Below are 22,286 nucleotides of genomic sequence, written 5' to 3'. Positions count from 1 at the left end.
TCTTAATATAAAATATAATGTTATCTCCATTGTGTAGATGAAGAATCTATAGGTTGTGACTTAATAATTGAGTATATGTAAGCACTAAAAACTGTGCCAGGCACACAGTACATTCAATAAATGTTAACTATTCTTCACTAAAGAAAGTCTCAAACTACAAGGGAAGAGAGAAGGAAACAAGAAAGGAACAGAGAACTACAAAAACATTCAGAAAGCACAGTAAAATGGCAGTAAGTACATACCAGTCAATACTCACTTTAAACGTAAATGGACAAAATTCTCCAATCAAAAATCACAGAGTGGCTGAAGAAATTAAAAAAAAAAAAAGACATCTATATGCTGCCTGCAAGAGACTCACTTCAGAAGTAAAGACATACAGAGACTGAAAGTGAAGGGATGGAGGAAGATATTCCATGTAAATAGAAATAAAAACAGAGCTGGTGTAGGTATATTCATATCAGACAAAAAAAAGAATTTTAAAACAAAGACTGTAATAAAAGACAAAGGACATTATATAAGGATAAAGGGGTCAGTCCAGCAAGAAAATACAACATTTATAAATATATATGCACTCAACATAGGAACATGAAAGCATATAAAGCAAATATTAATAGACTTAAAGGAAGAAATTGATAGCAATACAATAATAGCAGGGAACTGGGGGAGGGTATAGCTCAAGTGGTAGAGTGTATGCTTCGTACACACAAGGTCCTGGGTTCAATCCCGAGTACCCTCTCTAAAAAAATAAGTAAGTAAACCTAGTAACCTCCTCCCTCCAAAAATACTGAAAAATTAAAATTAAAAAAAAAATAATTAAAAAAATAGTACGGGACTTACATCAATAAACAGATCATCCAGACAGAAAATCAGTGAGGAAACATCAGCCTTAAACAACACATTCGATCAAATGGACTTGATATATGCAGAACATTCCATCCAAAAGTAGCAGAATATACATTCTTCTCAAGGGTACATGGAACATTCTGAAGGATAGGTATTATCAAAAAGACAAGAAATAGCAAGTTTTGGTGAGGATGTGGAGCAAAGGGAACCCTCATACACTGTTGGTGGGAATGTAAATTGATGCAATCATTATGGAAAACAATATGGGGTTTCCTCAAAAAATGAAAAATATAACTACTATATGATACAGCAATATCACTTCTGGGTATCTCTTTGAAGAAAAGAAAAATAGTAATTCAAAAAGATACATGCAACCCTATGTTCACTGCAACATGATTTACAACAGCCAAGATATAAAAACAATCTAAGTGTCCATTGATGGCTGAATGAATAAAGAAAATGTGGTAGATAGATAGACAGTTGGTTACATAGATAGATAGAAAGATAGATAGATAGAAGGAAGGAAGGAGGGAAGGAAGGAAAGACTAGTCAGCCATGAAAAAGAAAGATATCTTGCCATTTACAACAACATGAATAGAACTTGAGGGTATTATTCTAAGTGAATAGGTCAGTCAGAGAAAGACAAACATCACATGTTTTCACTTACATGTGGAGTATAAAAAACAAAACAAAACAAAACAAACAAACCATAACCCAGAACCATAGATACAGAACACAGATTGGTGGCTGCCAGAGTAGAGGGTAGTTGGGGGTCACAAAATGAGTTAAGGGGAAAAAGAGGTACAAACTTCCTCTTTATAAATAAATAAGTCATGGGGATGCAAATTACAACATGTGTAACACAGTCTATAATACTGTATTAACTTTGCATGCTGACAGATGGTAACTAGACTTATCATGGCGATCATTTTGCAATGTACACAAATGCTGGATCACTGTGCTGTATACCTGAAACTAATATAATATTGTACGTCAAATATACTTCAATAAAAAATATTTAAAAATAAATGCTAGTTATTTTAATCACACAATTAGTAAGTGGTAGGGCTGATGTTCAAATAAAGGCACTCCACATGATTAACCACTCATTTTCTACTGTCCCATCTACACAAACTGAGCTCTAAGAATAGCATTAAATATCCCATACTTACTCCACATACATCCGGAAACAAGATTTCTAATACAAAGATCTGATCATTTTACCCAGCACTTGCAGGATGAGGCCATCTCTCCTCAGCATGACATTTAAGTCCTCTCACCATCTCATCCCAGTCACTGCTCCCCAACACCCTGTGTTCTAGCCCACTGTTCCCCTCACTGTGACAGTATTCCTGGCTCGTTCAAAACTCTTTTCCTTGCTCTCTCTCTCTCTGTGTTCGTTCTCCTCCTTTCAAAATGCTCTTTTCCAACTTCCCTACCTAATGTCCCCCATCAATAAAGCTTTCTCTGAAACCCCTCCTTCACCCCTAATCCCACCCTGCTGAACTGTTGCCTCACCGCTATTCTCCCACAGGAAGTTTCTCACACTTCCCCACAGCACTAACTACATGGCACTCAGGTCTCATGGTTTATATGTCAGCCTCTCTGACTGGATTGGGCACTCTTTTAGAGGAGGACCACAAGCAGTGATTACCTGAAAAGCAATTATTATTAAGTACCAACCACTATGTCCATTACAGTTCACCAACCGTAACTTCTGGATTTGATTGGTCCTATGGCTGGGACGTTTCCTCTTCTCCATTATCTCACGCCTCAGTTTGCCTCAGAAGCAAACCCTGAGACAAGGACTGAAATGAAAGCAGTTTATTTGTGAGGTGCAGAAAGCACTGGCAGGGATGAGGAAGTGGGACAGGGGAAAGAAGGAAGCAGTAAAGGGTGTGTTATCAAGCCAGTCATCACTGTGGGCAGCTAGAGCTTAGTGCTGCTAGAAACAAATGGTATAATACACACCTGGAAATTATCCACCCTAGAGGAAGAGTTGTTGGATATTTGTGAACCAGGTCCCAAGAGTTCTTGGTTAAGAGTGGTCAGGGTTATTAATTCCCCATTCCTTCCTTCTAGCCTAGCCTTTATATCTGAGAGGAGCACAAGGCTCTGGAACAGGCATCGGGCAAAGAGACGCTGATACTGGCAGCTGGAAGGGGGCTAGTGCATGCGGGGGTGGCAAGGGAGGAATCTGGGTGAGGCACTGACAGCATCTGCCAGGATGCCACTCGGAAATCCCCCAGGGCTGTGGAGGAGGAACGGGAGTTAGAATTTTGGAAGGTTTCCAGTCATTCTCACTTGATAGTAGAGTTTCTTAACTCCTAGAACACAATAAAAATTCCCTATCTTTGGAACTAAAGAACATAGGTGATTGGAAGCCTGAAAGTAATATGAGACTGAACTCATGGATAAAATCTAATACAAATTGGTACCAGTGTTATGTTTGCATTATAGATGAGGTTATAATTTGAGGAATAGGTGAATATCCACTATAAATCAAGAAATTTTAAAAAAATGTTTTAGTCAAAACAAAATAAGCACCAACTGCAAATGAAGAGCATGGTCTTCAGTCATGGATAAATAAGCCAAATAAATATAAAGACATTTAATAGCAAGTTAATCAAGAATTCAGCAGATAGGATCTGGGAAAACACATCCCAAAGGAAAAAAGTGTATTAAGAACCTGAATAGCTATACTGCAGCTGTGCTTGTGGTCCAAGGATCTCCAGGTTTTCATAAGGGAGTTTTTTGGAGAACAAACCAATATAGGAGCAAAACATAAATGAGCAGAATTTCTGATAATAGCTTATGGGGAATAGTGCTATGTTATTTTTTATATTTCCCCCAGCAGTGTTTTTATAGCTACCTTAGCAAGCAAAATTAAAGTTTTAAAAGTAACTTCTGGCAAGGAGCTGTGGTAGTTACCCCATTCAGACCAAGCCATGTCTGTGCGGGCAGTACCTTGTAGGTAGGGAAAAGGGATAAAGAACTGACCTGACTGAAAAAATTAGCCCCTAGGCCAAAGGTAGCCAAATTAAAAAACAAACAAACCAAAAGGATTCCTGACCAAAAACAGAAAGAGAATTTATCTGTGTGATATTAACATCTCTTAGTAAAGAATGTTGCAATAAGAGAGGGTGGTCTACATGGAAATACGGAAATGGGGGTGAGAACAACTAAAGTTTGCAGTGTTCATCCAACTAACATTATTCAGGGGAGAACCTAAGGAAAATAAATATACTTACTAAAGGGCAGTGCCCTGCTCTGAGTTAGAAACGACTCATTCAGCTTCCAGCCATACCATCACCCTCTCCTTGCTCTGACTTTGTGCTCACAGAGCAACCAACTGACTTATGTCCATACAGGCTTTAAGATATCATGAAATCATGAAGAACTTCCCCCGGGCAGATGTGCATGTATCATGTGCCCATCATAAACTGATAATTTGGAAAGTGATGTTAGTTTAATCAGACCACTTGGGTCAGATGCATTTTTGGGTAGGCTGAGAAAGTGAAGTTCCTGGGTCACAAAACTAGACTTGGGAGTCCAGTGATTTCATCAAGGTAAGGCCAATCTCTGACATCTTGCCTAGGCAACTAGTCAAGCAACCCCTACCCAGATGATCTTTGTGCCTTCAAACTGGACAATATTACCCACATTAGTAGTAAATGTAGAAAAACATATACAGACAAGAACTTTCTCAATATTCACAGGCAAAGAGGGCCAGAACAGCCTGAAGAGGCCAGACTTTGGAGGGAAGATAACCAAAATACTTTGTACCTCTGCCTTCATCTGTAAGATGGAAATAATTATATCTCTTCCTGCCAGGACATCAGAACTTATACACACAAATAAATATTGTTCTCCAAATTCATCCTAAGAATCTATATGTCCTTTCCAAAAAAGTTACTGTTCAAAATGCTTTTTTGGAACTTTACCTTGAAATTTCCCCTCAAAGCCATCTTTCAGGCGACAAAACAAACTCTGTCTTATTTACCAGGGTCACACCTCAGTTCCCAACAGAAAGCAACTTGTCACAATCTAATTACCCACTTTAGCCATCATACGATGCTGTGAATGATAACTCCGGTCAGTTTACAACTGTGACTTCAGACTCCCCAGCCCACAAGCATGGCTGGACTCTGGACTTTGTTTCACTAGCTCCAGCTCTCTTTCTCTACCCTGCCACAAACCCTAGAAAGAGTAGTTTGCATTTCTGCTTCTTAATTCCTCCAAAATTACTCACCATGGACAACCTGACTTCCCCTTCCTCTACTCTACTAAATTCCCTCATCAAAGATCACCAACAGCTTTCTAAAAGCCAAATTCAACCACATCCTGTTTCTCTAGAGCATCCAACCTAGTGACCAGATCTTCCTGACACACCTCTCTTGATATCTATGCCAGCCCTTTCTTCCGCTTCCCCTCTTGTCTCTCTGATTACACCTCAATACATTCTGAATCTTTTTTTCTTGAATATAGGCTTTTCCTGAGTTCTGGCTTTTGGATCTCTTCTCACTTCATACTGTCTCACTGGGCAAATTTAATCATTTCATGGCTTAACATTAACTAGGTGTAGCTGTCTCTTTTTAAAATTTTTAAAAACATTTTCTACAATTTTTAAAGGTTACTTTCCATTCTCAGCTATTACAAAATACTGAGTCTATTCCCTATGCTATACAATATATCCTTGAGCCTATCTTGCACCCAGTAGTTTGTGCCTCCCACTCCCCCACCCCTACTGCTCCTCCCTGCAACTCATAACCCCTAATTTGTTCTCTATATCTGTGAGTCTGCCTCTTTTTTGTTATATTCATTAGTTTGTGGTATTTCTTAGATTTCACATATAAGTGATATACAGTATTTGTCTTTCTCTGTCTGATTTATTTCACTTAGCATAACGCCCTCCAAGTCCATCCATGTTGCTGCAAATAGCAATTTTCACTCTTCTTTATAGCTGAGTAGTATTCCAGTGTGTGTGTGTGTGTGTGTGTGTACACACCGCATCATTTTTATCCATTCATCTGTTGATAAGCACATAGGTTGCTTCCATATCCTGGCAACTGTAAATAATGCTGCTGTGAACTGCAGTGTTTTTGTTTTTTTCAGATATATACCCAGGAGTAGAATTGCTGAGTCACATGGTAGTACTATTTTTTAGTTTTTTGAGAAACCTTCATACTGTTTTCCACAGTGGCTGCACCAATTTACATTCCCACCAACAGTGTACAAGGGTTCCTTTTTCTCCACATTCTCTCCAACACTTGTTATTTGTGTTCTTATTATTGATGGCCGTACCAACAGAGGTGAGCTGATAGCTCATTGTGGTTTTGATTTGCATATTCCTTATGATTAGTGGACATAGCTATCCCTGTTTTTTTTTTCTCACAGTTTACTTTTTAAAAAAAAAACTGAAGTACTGTTGATTTATAATATTGTGTTAGTTTCTGGTGTACAGCAAAGTGATTCAGTTATACATACAAATAAATATTCTTTTTCAGATTCTTTTCCATTATGGGTTATTACAAGATATTGAATATGTTTCTTAAGTTGGAGTATAGAAAAGCAAACAAAACTAACACAATAATAAGTTAGGTGTTATAATAAAGTACAATGTTTCATATTACATAAAATGCAAGAGAAAATGATTACTTCTGCCTTTGAGAAGGCAGCTCAGGAGAGCAAAGAGAAAGAGCAATTCCAGGCAGAGGCGAATGCAGGAGAGAGGGCTCAGAGGTCAGAAGGTACACAGGATGCCCAGGTAAGTGACAGTGAGAAATCCTACTATGGGGGAGAGAAGATGGAGGCAGGTCTGGAGAGAAGAGCTTAGCAAGGTTGGAAAGGGGCTTTGTTTACTGTTCTAAGATGTACAGTCTTTATTCAGAGGGTGATGAGAAGCCATCAAGAGTTTCAAGTGGATAGATGCCTGGTTAAGATCTGTGTTTTAGATAGATCATGCTAATTCAATGTGGGAGGCTGGATGGGAGAAGAGAGAGCTGGGAAACAAGGGCTATTGTGCACATTCAGGACTGACGCAGGCAGTGGGTGTGGATAGGAGCAGATGGAGGCGACAGCTCAACAGAGCCTAGGGTCCTCTCTACTCAGAGCGATTATGGTGACATAACATGAGGGAAAGAACGGCACATGGGAGTGTGTGCATATTTGCCCATTCGTGTATTCAAACTCAGCTTTTTTTCATTTATTCCTTAAGCACAGCACCTAACAAACTCCAGATTATGAATTTTATTCTACTTGCCGTGTTTTGTGATTGCTCATTATATTAGATTAGTTGGGAATTTGTGATGAAGATAATTGCTGGGTACAATTTAACTTGGCCCTGTTTGCTAAAAAAAATGGAGGGAGGAAGGGAAGGAGGGAAGGAAGGAAGGAAGGAAGGAAGGAGTGAAAGAAGAAGGCAAGATATACTAAGCAAATTAATACAATAAATCAGACTGCAAAAACAAATTTCTTCTGAAGACAGCAGTTTCGAGCCTTTAAAAAGCATGGCACAGAAATATGGTGCAGCTGACTTCCAGTCCTCAAAAGAAGTCACATTGCTAGGCTCCACCCTCTGTTCCTCCCCCAAACGTCTCTTAGCAATATAATAATCTTAGCAATATTAGGCAAACGGTGGAGTTGAAGGGGAAGAAAAGAAGGAGCAATGACAAACTGTGATGGGGTGAGGAACTACAACAGGACAGTCTGCAAAACCTCAATTTCTTTCTCCCTCTCTGCCTGGATCTCTACATTTGGCTTTCATCATCTAGCCAGAAGTTCTACCAATTAGCAGTTCCCTTGGTTTCACAATTATTCTGTTAAAAAATTCAAATAATACAGAGATTGTTAAAATCTGGTGAGTCATCCTCAGATTACAGTAAAGGGTGGGCATTTAGGCTCACACCCACTATTTGGAAATTTTCACCAATTCTTATCCATTCACTTACCCACTCACTAAAGGTCTACAAAATCTCTTATCTAACTATTACTGTGGCACTTGAAAGTATTTTTTGATAACTTAAGGTGGCCTTTCTCTATTGGACTGAATTATTTGAGTGACACCATTCTATCACTATTAACAGCAGTTACAATAATAAATGATGCGGATATCAAAGCACCTCTATATTGCTTTTGAGTAAAATAAATATTTAGTGTAGCCACTAGTAACACCAGAGTTAAATTTTATCCTTGAAGCAGTTGAAAAATTAACTGCAATTATATTATTTTAACCAAAATAAGCATTTAAACAGTTGTTTACATTGATATTTCCAACTTTTTAGGTAGGTGGATCAGATATAATTATCCCTAAATAATTATTCGAAGTTTTCTTTCTTTTTTTTTTTTTTTTGCTAAGTGTAAAAATCTCTTTTAATATTCAAACGCATGGACCCTGACAAACATACCAGAACCCAGGGCTCTAACATAGACGGCACTATGCTATGGACACCAGTGAACCACATGAAGAGGCAACTTACTAGGAGCACTGAGTCTAGTGATGAATATATGATATCGACACCTAGATCAGCGTCATAAGTAAGAACCCATTCTGGGTAGAAGATAATACACCACTGGAGTGGCTCTCAGGTTTAGAGGCAAATTTTAGGCAACATCTGCAGGCTTGTGTTCTGGTGCTGACTCTACTACTAATTCACCCTGTGAACTGACGTGTTATTGAACCCCCAAAGGCTGTTTCCTCATTTGTAAAATGAATACTTCTTATCCTGTCTGCTGCACAGGGCGGCTGGGAAGCCCAAGTGAGATATTATACCTGCAAGTTCTTTGAATCACATAAACACTCAAGAAATACAAATTACTATTACTAACACTTTGAATCATCACCGTCACCTATGCAATTACTTCCCCATTTGTTACATGACAGGCACCATGGACAAACTTTTCACAGGTATGTCACATGTGTAGCACATGACCTTGCTGTGCCATTAGTTACAATAGAGTGGAATTGCATACGGAGCAGATCTGATTTTGAAATGGCATTTTACTAATGCGGCTTCCATACAATTGTAATATGACATTAATAAAGCTGTGGCAACTTTCCAACATACTGTATTCTTCTTCTAGAATGCATTCCAGGGCCAACCTCACTTCCTCAGACTTAACTAATTGGTTAAGGACATGAGTTAACTCCTCCAGACCACTGGGTACCAATTAATGGTAATTTAGGCTGTAATGAAGAATGGGCTGAAACCAATCTAAAGACATTTAATGGGATAAATATAAACTAATGTTCCTAGGAACAAGGAATTCTGGAAAACTGTCATTAGTTATCCTCTCATTGTTTGGGAGAGCCCAATAAACAGCACTGAGTGCTGAACCAAATGAGAAACAAGACAATGACATAATGCCATTTGAGCAGGACTATCACTTTATTACAGATAAAACTGATAATGGAGAAACTGACTTAAATCCGCAGGCAAGTGGGCTTCAAAATACCAAGTCCCACTAGACTAGTGCAGGCTCCCTGGGGGCACAAACCCCCAGCAAAACTTACAGGACAGGGAGAGCAGGACAAAGCATGTGCTCTCTATGGGCTGACTTTTTCCCAAAGAAAGAGGAGAAACACACTGAGCCAAGGATGTCCATGTTCTCCTTCCAAACTCACCCATCAGATGAATTCACTCCTCCTCTGGGAAGACTGAGAGAACTGGAGAGAGTCCGGGACTGATTCAAGAATGAGGTTCTCAGAAGGAAACATCAAGAAAGGGGAAAGAAGATTTCCTCTCTGTAAAGCACAGCAGCCCAGAGAGAATTTGGGACCTTTCCAGGATTAAACAGCAAGTAGGTGGTAGCATCAGGGTTGAAAGCTTTATTTATTTGTGTTTTAAAAAAAAATGGAGCAAAACAGGATAAGAGAGACTCCCTGATTTATTAGCATTGCACATGAAAAAGTTGGGGATTGGGATTGTTTCATAGTCTACAAAGTTAGCCTGAAATTCTTGGTCATGCATGTGGCTCACAGTATAGGATCCAGACCACAGAAAAATAACATATCTGTTCTCCAGACCTTTCTGGAGGATTGTACTCAATTCTGTGAAGCACATTTTATTAGGAAGATTGATGATTTAGAAAATATAGAAGTGGGGGGAGGGTATAGCTCAGTGGCAGAGGGCATGCTTAGCATGCAGGAGGTCCTGTGTTCAATCCCCAGCACCTCCGTTTAAATAAATAAATAAATCTAATTCTCTCTCCCTCATACACAAAAATAAAAGTATAGAAGGATATGAACAGGACAGTAAGAAGCTGAAACAGAATTGGAGTTTGAAAAGACCTCACTGAGAAGAGGGAGGAGAACTGTTTCTGTAACAACAGGACCAAGAGCAGAAACAGAAAGTGATACAGAGGCAGTTTTAAGTTAATGGAAGGAAGACTTTCTAACACACACACACACACACACACACACACACACACACACACACACACAAGCCTAACCCTGAATGGGATGCAAATTTGATCATGACACCCTCTTGTAAAAACCACTGGATGGTTTCCTAGTGCTCTTAGATAACGTCCAAGATAGTTAGGAAAGTTTACAAGCCCTTTGTGGATGGGCCCTTTGGTTAGTGTCCAGTCCCAGCTCACACTCACTCCCTCCCATTCCGCTGGCTGCAGCCACACTGACCTGGTTTAGCCCTGGTGCACAACAGGCTCCTCCCTACTTCCCAGCCTTGACCATGCAGGTCCCTCTTCCTGGGTGGTCTTACTTCTTTTCTATAGCAAACCAACTCCGATTCATCCTTCAGATCTCAGTTCTCCCATCTTCACAGAATCCTTCCTACCTCCTGGAGGAGGTCACTTTGCCCTCCGTGTTCTTCTTGTTTGTACTTGTCAGAGCTGTGGCTTGACTTGTCTTGTTTGACCGTTTAATTAATGTCTGTCTCCCCTACTAACCTGTGACTTCCGTGAGGGCAGAGAATGTGTTGTTTCTCATGGTAGAGACCCCAGATAGACCTACTCATCATAGACCTACTGAACAAGGAAGGGTAGGGAAGAGGGGGAAGAGGAGGAAGGAAGAGGACCCCCCACCAACACCAGAACTAGAAAGGTTCAAGCAGAATATATTAAAGACCATCTTTCAAGAAAAAGGTTGAAAATATTCCTATGCTGAGTGGGATGATTGAACCAGCTCAAACTAGTCAGCAAATATTTGCGAAGCACATACTGTGTTCCAGGTGCCAGATGCTAAGGATGCAAGTTCTGAATCAACCCCTGCACTGATGTATAAGAGGGCTTCCAATTCTAAGAGCTGGTGATTACACGGAGCAAATCCATTTAATAGTGTAAGACAGAAAAAACAAGAAAAGATAAAACTGACATTCTGGACCACGTTTCCATCCCCAACTGCAGTCATACCTAACTTCATTAGATACATATTATGCACTTTGAATATTGGAATTAGTCATTTTTGGTGAGCCACAGCTATCATTAACAGAAAATGGGAGAGGGAGAATTGACTTAATATCTTGTGGAAAGCAAGTGCAAGAATTAATGTAAGGAACCACCCCAGTGATTCAGATTAACCTTTCTTTGTAACCATTAAGGACATGACTCAACAAAGCCCAGTGGTTTGTTTCCACTGAGTCCTTCCAAAGAGTTCCAATATGTAAGGACAGAGATAAGAAAAATTTGAAATCTCCTTTTCCAGGATGTTGCCAGCAGCAAATGCCTCCATTTAGGATCCATTGCTTTTAAAACTGTAACTTTCGCATTCTAAAACCATGTGCCTCTGATCGGAGATTGAAGCCAGACATGTGGCTCCTGTTCTCAGGAGACGTGGGCAGAGGGGATTGTGAAAGAACAGAAGGAACAGAGTATCCTGAAGGAATAGGCCAGAGCTGATTCTGGCCCTAAGGAAAACCAAATGAACCCTTTGCCCATTTAATTTTTCTGCGCGATTTATTTTATTCTTTAACTTGCTGGCCCAGGCTCATCCATTTCTGTTAAATACATATCTGCTCTCATTTATCCTGGCTCATGCTTCCTGGAGATGGCCCTGTGAGAAGCAGCTTGAAGGCAAATTAGTGCCACCATTCATGGCCTCTGCCCTGGGGACACTGAGCAGTCACTGCTTTCTCTATCCAGGTGTCTCAACACCTAGAGTATGCAGTCTTGTCCCCTTCTTGTGCATCCACAAGAGTTTCATGCCTGGGAAGAGTTTTGTTGTATCTTAAGATAAGGAATATCACATCAGACTGGTCCACAAAATCGGAAAAAGTAAGAACATGGAGAAAGATGGAAGATACAGTTAAGGGAAAAGATAATTAACCAAGCAAGATTTTGGAGGAGGTGGGAGAGGTGCAACAAAGGTCTATGCATCTAACAAATTTTAAGACTGAGTTCCAGACATCTCAGAGTTCTCTAACTTGGAAACTACTCAACTTTACAACTCCTCTATTGCTTGAATTTGTTTATTCTTATCAAACATAGTAAAATAATAATGCAAAAAATTTGCCATTCAGCTCTTAGAATACAGCCATTCATAATACAAGTTTAAACTATATTGGCTTCATAGCACTGAAACTCCTGGGGTTCCCATTAATTAAGGCCTGAATTGATTAGCAGGTTTAAGAATCACATTTATAAATGTAGTTTTCTGAATGCCTGTGTAACAGAATATGAAAGAGATAAATAAACAATGTTATTATTCAGTCATTGCCAATGGATAATTACCTGGACACAATTTGTGTCCTCAGTGCTAAAAAAGATAATGCTAAAAAAAAAAAATGTGGAAAAGTGGCTGTCAAGCTAATGGTGAAAGTACAGGTCACTTCTGTGACCATCACTGTTTCATTTTAATATTTTTCAAACCAATTATATGACCCAGCTCTGGGAAAATGTGACATTTACTAGGCATTTGAGAATGATTAATTTGGTATATGTGTCTTTGTACTTTTTTTTAACTTTGTATAACGGAAAATTTGAAACATAACGCAAAAAAGATGGTATTTAATGAAACTTTAGGTACTCATCACCTGTTTTCCCTGCAAATTATTTTGAAGCAAAGCTCAGATGTCATCTTATTTCCTCTGCATCTGTGTATTACAATTCTAACTATAATTATCAGTGCTTACCTCCTGGGACTGAATTATTTATCAGTCATCACAGACATATAATAAGAACAACAGCAACAAGCTTCTCAGTAAATATTTGCTGATATAACGAATGAACAAAAGGCTAACGTTTACTGAGCACTTACTGTGTGCCAGGCCCTGTCCTACGTGCTTTCCAGGCACCCTCTCATTTAATCTTTATAAATTACAAATATCATTAAACTATGCTATAAATATCTTCACATTTCAGACGAGAAAACAATGTAAAGAGATTGAGGTATATCCCCAAAGATATATATAAATTAAATGAAAATGAAATCAAACTGAATCATATTGTGAATATAGAATAAAAGCAAAGCATGAATGGCACTAGGTATTTTGATTAGGTTCAGAATCCAGGCCCTTGAGGATGAAAGTCAATGTGGCAAAACATTAAAAATTGGTGAATCGAAGATGGCGGAGTAGAAGGACGCTTGTAAGTCACCCTCTCCCACAAATACACCAAGACCCACATCTACAGGCCCACTCAGCCAACCAGAGCACCTGCGGAACTCCGACAGAACATCGCCCTCTTCAAAAGATAAAGACGCCAAAAATCTGGTAGGAGAAAAGGAAAAAAGAAAGAACAAAAGGCAAAGCAGCGCGGGACGGGTCCCGCGGGGAAGGAGCAGCAAAGGCGGACTGGCGCTCGCTCGCTGAGTCTCCCCTCTCCAACTGAGAGGCCAGCGGGACGGAGGGGGAGCCTCCGAGGCTCGGATCTGTACAGAGCAGCCCTTGTCTGACAGAACTAAGTTAAACGGGCACAGAGCGTCCCCCCGACACCCAGCCTGAGAGGCGGGCCGGCAGCGGCGGGCAGGGCCAGGCTGCATAATCTGGGCGGAGGACGGGGGCGGCTGCACGGAGGCAGCTCCAGGGGACTGCAAGGGGCTGGGCGCCGGGGCTGTGGGTGTACAGGACGGAACAACCTGGGCCCTCCATAAAACAGCAAGGTTGATGTGCTCTCGGGGGAAGGGTGCATACCCCCATCTCTGAAAACCCACGGAAACTTCTCAGGGGAAGAGGGGCGGGGCCCAGGCACAGCCGCCATATTCTCCGGCGCTGAGCACCCAGGCGGGGGCAGGGGCAAAACCTGCGTCCGCACCGAAGGGCTTAGCAGCCTCAAGGGCCAGACTGAGACGGGCCTACAGCCCGGGGCAGATAGAATCCTTCCATTCAGGTCCCCTAGAGAACTTGCTCCACAAAGACAAACAAGCAGCTGGGTCTTGGCTCAGAGCAGGGACGAGGCTGCCCCTCGGTCTTCCCCGAGCCCACCCGCGGAGCGCGACCGGGGTGGAGCGCGACCGGGGTGGAGCGCGACCGGGGTGGAGCGCGACCGGGGTGGAGCGCGACCGGGGTGGAGCGCGACCGGGGTGGAGCGCGACCGGGGTGGAGCGCGACCGGGGTGGAGCGCGACCGGGGTGGAGCGCGACCGGGGTGGAGCGCGACCGGGGTGGAGCGCGACCGGGGTGGAGCGCGACCGGGGTGGAGCGCGCAGCTGCACAGAGCAGCGGAGCTACCGGCGGCGCAGGCAGACGGAGAGCGGCCCCTCGCCTGTCGGGCAGGAACACAGCCCCTGACCGAGGTGCTGGGAGGGGGCACGACCCGCCCTCCTGCCTGGCCAGTCTGCAACATCTGACTGCGGCATCCGGAGGGGCAGTGACCCGCCCGCCCGCAGCAGAGGAGAGCTGCATCTGACCCCGTGTTAGGAGGAGGCGCGATCTGCTTGCCCACAGGTGCTGGGAGCAGCACAGAAGAGGGCGCCAACGGAGGGCCTATGAAAACAAGCTGAGCTTCCAAAACAGGACGAAGACAGAAAGACTACACATTAAAAGCGCACAGACTCCAGGAGAACACCGACAACCCCTTTTTTTGTTTGTTTTGTTTTTTGTTTTTGTTTTTTGGGTTTTTTTTGTTTCTTTTTTAAATCTGTTTTTACCTGTTCTATTTTCAATTACTTTCTTAATTTTTACTTCTTAATTCATTTCTATTTCTCTTGGGTTTTGATGTCCTGTTATTGATTAGACACAGGCTTCAAACATGTCTATTCATCTCCCCATCCCTTTTTTTTTCTTTTTTTTTTTAAAGGTTTTAAAAGGACGTCTCCACCCGATTAATACTCTGCTTCAACCCGCTCTTCTATTATTCATTATACACTGTTTTCAAACCCTTTCTCCCTTCTTTTAAAAATCTTTCTCTCTCTTTTTTTTTCTTTTTTTTCTAAGTTCTATTCCTAAATAGGCATTAGATAGATGAAATCCTTAAGATCCAAAATAGACAACTGATACTCCATAAACCACAGTGCCAGAGAGGTATGAGCAAGATGAAGAGGCAGAGAAACCTTTCCCAATTAAAAGAACAAGAGGAATCCCCTGAAAGAAAGATCAATGAAATAGACATCGATAGCCTACTAGATCAAGATTTCAAAAAAGGAGTGATCAAATTGCTGAAGGAATTAAAAGAGATAGTGCTTAGAGATATAAAATATGTCAAAAATGAAATTGAAGCTATAAAGAAGAGCCAAGCAGAATGGGTAAACTCATTGACAGAGATGAGGAATGATCTAATAGCTGTGCAAAGCCGACTAGTTAATGCAGAGGAACGAATTAGTGATCTAGAAGACAGGGCAACAGAAAGCACCCATTCAGAAGAACTACAAGATAAGCAAATAAAAAATAATGATAATAGCATAAGGGACCTATGGGATAATATAAAGCATCCCAATCTTCGCATAATAGGGGTCCCAGAAGGGGAAGAAGGATCAAAGGGGATTGAAAAGTTTTTGAAGAAATCATGACTGAAAACTTCCCAAACTTAAAGAAGGAATCAGATATCCAAGTATAGGAAGCTCAGAGGGTGCCAAACAGGAAGAATCCAAATAGACCCACACCAAGACATATCATAATCAAGATGGCCAGAGTTAAAGATAAAGAAATGATTCTAAAGGCAGCAAGAGAAAAGCAAAGAGTGAATTACAAGGGAACCCCCATAAGGCTCTCAGCTGATTTCTCTACACAAACACTAAAGGCCAGAAGGGAGTGGCAAGATATATTCAAAGTCCTGAATGAAAAAAAGATGCAGCCTAGGATACTTTATCCAGCAAGGCTATCCTTTAGGATAGAAGGAGAAATAAAGAGTTTCACAGTCAAAAAAAAAGCTGCAGGAGTTTAGCAACACTAAACCCATGCTAAAAGAAATACTGAAAGGGCTATTCTAAATAGAAAAGCAGCAGGATGCTTCAGAAATGAGAAACTCACAACTGGAAAGGTGATAACTCATGAATTACAAATAAAGAAAACACGAAATTATAAAAGAAGACATACAAATCACTGAGAGTGGGAGAGGGAGGCAGGGAAATATAGAATTTTTTTTTCTTTCTTTTTTTTTTACATTTTTTATTGATTCATAATCATTTTACAGTGTTGTGTCAAATTCCAGTGTTCAGCACAATTTTTCAATCATTCATGGACATATACACACTCATTGTTTTTAAATTTTGTTAACAGTAGGATGGGTTTGAGATCATGTTATTATCAGTTTAATAAAAACAGGTATAGGTTAATAGATTTACAAAAAAGGGTAACCACAAGTCAAAAATTTACAAGGGAGTCACAAAAATTAAATAAAATCCATGATAATACAAAGGAAAATTACCAAACCACAAAAGGAAGAAGAAAGGAACAAAGAGGATATACCAATTCAACTGCAAAGATAAGTTCAAAATGGCAATAAATACACATCTATCATTAATTACTGTAAATGTTAATGGACTAAATGCTCCAGTCAAAAGACATAGAGTGGCAGACTGGATAATAAAGCAAGAACCTTCAATATGCTGCATACAAGAGACCCACTTTAGGGAGAAGGACACATATAGATTGAGAGTGAAAGGATGGAAAAGGATATTCCATGCAAATGGAAAAGCCAAAAAAGCAGGTGTTGCAGTACTGATTTCAGACAAAATAGACTTTAAAACAAAGGCCATAAAGAAAGATAAAGAGGGACATTTTATAATGATTAAAGGAGTGATACAAGATGAAGATATTACACTCATTAATATATATGCACCCAATATAGGAGCACCTAAGTACATACAAGAATTACTAACAGAGATAAAGGGGGATATTGATGGGAATACAATCATAGTTGGAGATTTTAACACTGCATTAACATCACTAGACAGATCTTCCAGACAGAAAATAAACAAGGCAACAGAGAAATTAAATACTACAATAGAAAAACTAGATTTGGTGGATATTTTCAGAGCATTACACCCCCCAAAAATAGAATATACATTCTTTTCAAGTGCACATGGAACATTTTCCAGGATCGATCATGTACTTGGACACAAAAGAAACCTCAACAAATTTAAGAAGATAGAAATTATCCCAAACATCTTTACTGACCACAATGCCATGAAACTGGAAATCAACAACAGAGAAACAAAGGAGAAAAAAAGAAAAGCATGGAGATTAAACAATATGTTATTGAAAAAACAAGGGATCAATGAGGAAATCAAAGCTGAAATTAAAAAATACCTTGAGACAAATGATAATGAAAGCACAACCACTCAAAACCTATGGGACACAGCAAAGGCAGTGCTAAGAGGGAAGTTTATAGCGATACAGGCCTTCCTCAAAAAAGAAGAACAATCTCAAATAAACAAGTTAACCCACCACCTGAATCAATTAGAAAAAGAAGAACAAAAAGCCCCAAAAAGCAGCAGAAGGAAGGAAATAATAAAGATCAGAGAGGAATTAAATACAATAGAGATTAACAAGACCATAGAAAAAATCAACCAAACCAAAGCTGGTTTTTTGAAAAAGTAAATAAAATCAACAAACCTCTGGCCAAACTCACAAAGAAGAAAAAAGAGAGAGCACAAATTAGCAAAATAAGAAAGGAAAATGGAGAAATTACAACAAACAAAATAGAAATACAGAATATCATACGAGAATATTATGAAAAACTCTATGGAACCAAACTGGATAATCTAGAGGAGATGGACAAGTTTCTGGAAACATACTGTCCACCAAAACTGAACCAAGAAGAAACTGAACACTTAAACAATCCGATCACTAGAAAGGAAATAGAAATAGCAATTAAAAACCTCCCTACAAATAAAAGTCCAGGATCGGATGGCTTCACTGAGGAATTCTACCAAACATACAAAGAAGAACTCATACCAGTCCTTCTCAAACTCTTCCAGACGATTGAAAAGGAGGGAATACTCCCAAACTCATTCTATGAAGCCACCATCACCCTGATACCAAAACCAGGCAAAGACACTACAAAAAAAGAGAATTATAGGCCAATATCACTGATGAACATAGACGCCAAAATCCTCACCAAAATTTTAGCAAATAGAATCCAACAACACATAAAAAAGATTATACATCATGACAAAGTGGGGTTCATCCCAGGGACACAAGGATGGTTCAACATACGCAAATCAATCAATGTAACACATCACATCAACAAGAGAAAGGACAAAAACCACATGATCATCTCAATCAACACAGAAAAAGCATTTGATAAAATTCCACACCCATTTATGATAAAAAACTCTCACCAAAGTGGGTATAGAGGGAACATATCTCAACATAATAAAAGCTATATATGACAAACCTACAGCCAGCATAGTTCTCAATGGTGAAAAACTCAAAAGCTTCCCACTAAAATCTGGGACAAGACAAGGATGCCCACTCTCACCACTCCTATTCAACATAGTCCTGGAAGTCCTAGCCACAGCAATCAGGCAAGAGAAAGAAATAAAAGGGATCCAAATTGGAAAAGAAGAGGTAAAAGTGTCATTATATGCTGACGACATGTTACTATATATAGAAAACCCTAAAAGGTCCACACAAAAGCTACCAGAGCTGATTGAAGAATTCAGCAAGGTAGCAGGTTACAAAATTAATGTTCAAAAATCAGTTGCATTTCTTTACACTAACGATAAATCAACAGAGAAAGAAAGTAAAGAAACAATCCCCTTTAAAATAGCACCCAAAGTAATAAAATATCTGGGAATAAATCTAACCAAGGAGGTGAAAGAATTATACACAGAAAACTATAAACCATTGATGAAGGAAATTAAAGAAGACTTTAAAAAATGGAAAGATATTCCATGCTCTTGGATTGGAAGAATCAATATTGTTAAAATGGTCACACTGCCCAAGGCAATCTACAGATTTAATGCAATCCCTATCCAATTACCCAGGACATATTTCACAGAACTAGAACAAATCATAATAAAATTTATATGGAACCATCAAAGACCTAGAATTGCTAAAGCATTACTGAAGAGAAAGAAAGAGGCTGGAGGAATAACTCTCCCAGACTTCAGACAATACTATAGAGCTACAGTCATCAAGACAGCATGGTATTGGTACCAAAACAGACATATAGACCAATGGAACAGAATAGAGAGCCCAGAAGTGAACCCACAAACTTTTGGTCAACTAATCTTCGACAAAGGAGGCAAGAATATACAATGGAATAAAGACAGTCTCTTCAGCAAATGGTGTTGGGAAAACTGGACAGCAGCATGTAAAACAATGAAGCTAGAACACACCCTTACACCATATACAAAAATCAACTCAAAATGGATTAAAGACTTAAACATAAGACAAGATACAATAAACCTCCTAGAGGAAAACATAGGCAAAACATTATCTGACATACATTTCAAAAATTTTCTCCTAGAAGAAATAAAAGCAAGAATAAACAAATGGGACCTAATGAAACTTACAAGCTTCTGCACAGCAAAGGAAACCAGAAATAAAACAAGAAGAAAACCTACGGAATGGGAGAAAATTTTTGCAAGTGAAACCGACAAAGGCTTGATCTCCAAAATATATAAGCAGCTCATACGACTCAATAAGAAAAAAGTAAACAACCCAATCCAAAAATGGGCAGAAGACCTAAACAAGCAATTCTCCAAGGAAGACATACAAATGATCAAAAAGCACATGAAAAAATGTTCAATATCACTAATTATCAGAGAAATGCAAATCAAAACTACAATGAGGTATCACCTCACACCAGTCAGAATGGCCGTCATTCAAAAATCCAAAAATGACAAATGCTGGAGAGGCTGTGGAGAAAGGGGAACCCTCCTACACTGCTGGTGGGAATGCAGTTTGGTGCAGGCACTATGGAAAACAGTGTGGAGATTCCTCAAAAGACTAGGAATAGACTTACCGTATGACCCAGGAATCCCACTCCTGGGCTTGTATCCAGAAGGAAATTTACTTCAGGATGACACCTGCACCCCAATGTTCATAGCAGCACTATTTACAATAGCCAAAACATGGAAACAGCCTAAATGTCCATCAATAGGTGACTGGATAAAGAAGATGTGGTATATTTATACAATGGAATACTACTCAGCCAAAAAAACCGACAACATAACGCCATTTGCAGCAACATGGATGCTCCTAGAGAATGTCATTCTAAGTGAAGTAAGCCAGAAAGAGAAAGAAAAATACCATATGAGATCGCTCATATGTGGAATCTAAAAAACAAAAACAAACAAACAAAAACAAAGCATAAATACAGGACAGAAATAGACTCATAGACAGAGAATACAGACTTGTGGTTACCAGGGGGGTAGAGGGTGGGAAGGGATAGACTGGGATTTCAAAATTGTAGAATAAACAAGATTACACTGTATAGCACAGGGAAATATACACAAAATGGTATGATAACTCACAGAGAAAAAAATGTGACAGTGAGTGTGTATATGTCCATGAATGACTGAAAAATTGTGCTGAACATTGGAATTTGACACAACATTGTAAAATGATTATAAATCAATAAAAAATGTTAAAAAAAAAAAGAAGTAACCTTCTGATAAATTAGAGTTTGGGATAAGCAGATATAAACCACCATACAGAAAACAGATAAACAAGGCCCTACTGGATAGCACAGAGAATTACATTCAATATCTTGGAATAACTTTTAATGAAAAAGAAGATAAAAATATGTGTATATATTTATATGTAGAACTGAGTCACTATGCTGTACACCAGAAACTAACACAACATTGTAAATCAACTATACTTTAGTTTTAAGGAGTAATCTCTGTTATTAAAATATGTTTGAAAATACAAAAATACCCAAAGGAGAAAAATTTTAAAGACCAAAAAAAGACACTGTTCATAGACTGCCATTGTTAAAATCCTGTGCCATTTAGTATGCTGTAAAAATGTATATACACTTTTATCAAAATCGTATCAGTTATAGTTTTATAGACTTTTTTATAGACTTTTTTCTAATGTGAAGTGATACAGCTTTAATAACTGAATCTTAAACACACTATTCAGTGAAAAACAATATATCTTATTGGGCTTAATTATGTTTTCCAGAATGAGGAAGTTACCAGTTGGAGCTTCAAGGAAGTTAGGGTATGGCATGAGTTATTTGAGCAATACTAATAAACCCCATGCCTTGACCTCAAGGGAGGCACTTCTAAGTGCAGGCTGAAATCATCTTCTAATTGTGTTTTTCAGTCTCTATTAAGATTTTTCATTAAAAATAAAAATGAGCTGAGCCAGCAGGTCAGCTTCCACTCTTCAGCTGCTGAGCCAAGAGTCTGACCTTGTGCTCATCCCACACTTGTTGTTTTAACACATGCTCCCTAACAGCCTCCTCTGTGGGGTAGAGACACTCCAGTGCTCCTAAATTCAGGGCTAGCTTCTCCTAGAAACAAGTTTTAGGGAATAAACATGAATTCCGCTCCTTCACTAATCTAGAAGAGAGAATGAATACAGATGTTTAGTTGTTTAATGCAGAAAACCAGTGTAGTTCAGGATCAAACATAGGTCTGAAAGAGCTAATGTGCCCCTCTCAAGCCCTCCTGAGGGCCTCATCAATCAACAGAGATGTGCTGTGCGTGTCAGGACCTGCTGACTGGTCTACCTAAACAGGGAAACAGGATGTCAACAATAATGGTCATTGGGTCCGTCTAGTCCTGACCTTTTCCTTGTCAACACCTTAAGGGATTCTACATAAGGCATATAAAAGGATCAGTTAAGAAAGTAGAAACCCCTAATGGGACAAGCCATATAGAGTTTATACATAAGGTAGGTAGTTATGAAACAGCTTGCAGGTAGCACAGAGCGTGGATCTGATGTTAACTGTTAATCCCCACTCAGTAGGACACAGTGTTCTGTGCTTTTGTTCTAGTCCTAGTCCAGAGCTTTCTCATCTCCTGGGTCAGCTCCTATGCCTCTGACCTCACTTCTGTGTTCTAGATAGATCCTTACGTGCCAGGGATCGAGTTGTGAACAAGGGAATTACCACTTTCTCGTATTAGGCTTTGTTCTCTCTTCAATT

The 22,286-nt window shown here is 39.6% G+C and overlaps 1 long non-coding RNA gene across 1 annotated transcript in view; it reads right to left on the bottom strand.

Annotated features, from left to right (window-relative positions):
• Positions 1–2,572: 2,572 nt before the first annotated feature.
• LOC116284455 (uncharacterized) overlaps positions 2,573–22,286 on the bottom strand; it is a 91,104-nt gene continuing 71,390 nt past the window's right edge. Inside the window, exon 11 of the long non-coding RNA XR_012061506.1 lies at positions 2,573–2,651. This is a non-coding gene — a long non-coding RNA (uncharacterized lncRNA). The remainder of the gene's footprint in view (positions 2,652–22,286) is intronic.

This window comes from Vicugna pacos, chromosome 2 (genome assembly GCF_048564905.1).
Source record: "Vicugna pacos chromosome 2, VicPac4, whole genome shotgun sequence".
NCBI lineage: Eukaryota > Metazoa > Chordata > Mammalia > Artiodactyla > Camelidae > Vicugna > Vicugna pacos.
Note: the sequence above shows the minus strand (reverse complement) of the source record. Positions and strands in the feature narration are given on the sequence as shown.